This window comes from Chrysochloris asiatica, unplaced genomic scaffold (assembly GCF_000296735.1).
Source record: "Chrysochloris asiatica unplaced genomic scaffold, ChrAsi1.0 scaffold00086, whole genome shotgun sequence".
Lineage (NCBI taxonomy): Eukaryota > Metazoa > Chordata > Mammalia > Afrosoricida > Chrysochloridae > Chrysochloris > Chrysochloris asiatica.
In genome coordinates, this window is record NW_006408604.1 from 1,400,791 (window position 1) to 1,401,947 (window position 1,157).

Here is a 1,157-nt window from a genome sequence, read left to right on the forward strand (position 1 = left end):
CGAGAGCCAAAATATGACCTTGAATATATCCCACCTGAATTTAGAGATCATCTGAAGAACAGATTTGATACATATAACACTAAAGACCAAATACCAAAAGAGTGGAATGGCATCAAGAACATCATACATGGAGAAAGCAAAAAGTCATTAAGAAGACAAGAAAGAAGGAAAAAGTCTAAATGAATGTCAGACGAGACATTGAAACTTGCTCTCCTGCGTAGAGATGCTAAAGCAAATGGAAGAAATGAGGAGGTACAAGAGCTGAACAGAAAATTTCAAAGGTCAGCTCAAGAAAACAAAGTCAAATATTACAAAAAAATGTGCAAAAATCTGGAGTCAGAAAACCAAAAAGGAAGAACACGCTCAGCATTTCTCAAGCTGGGAGAACTGACGAAAAATTCAAGCTTCAACTTTTATTATTGAAGGATTCTCTGGGGAAATTATTGAATGACACAAAAAGCATCAAAAGAAGATGGAGACCAATAGTTGGAAACGGCAGAGCAGAGTCAGGTAGGACAGGCTCCGTGAGGGAGGAGCTGTGGCTCTCACAAAACTGCAGCAGAGCTCGGGATGTAGCATAAGGGTCAGGGTGTCAGTTTCCCACAACTGCCAGTGGAAAAATCACAGTATAAAGGAAAACATTGCGTTTTAGAAATCGACATCAGACTCCCTCTGCAGCCATCCTGCCCTGGCGGAAGTCAGAGAGTGGGACTACAGACAGACCTGCACAGGGAACCTACACTAAAATCAAGAAAGTGACATTTGCAAAAGCAGGTATGGAGGAATTCTACACATTGTTTTTTAACTCCTCTTCCTTGTCCTGCCTTCTTTGCCCAGCCTGGACACCTCCACGTGGGTGTGTGCACACCTCAAAAAAAGTCCAGTGTTGAGACAACAGCTTTCCCACAGCACAGAAAGAGCCCCATTGTTCCAAGGGCAAATCCTTTTGACTTCTGCCTGTGCTCTCAGACCTAGTAAACTTGTGCAGGACCATTAACCCCTGCCTATCCAGAAAGACAAAAAGCAGGTATGGCCTGATACACAAACCATATGAACAATCTGTAAAACCCAAAACAAAAAGATGCAACTATTTCAAGAATTATGCTGTGCACGTGCGGATACTTAACTGACCTTCAGAGACAAAAATAGTAAACAAT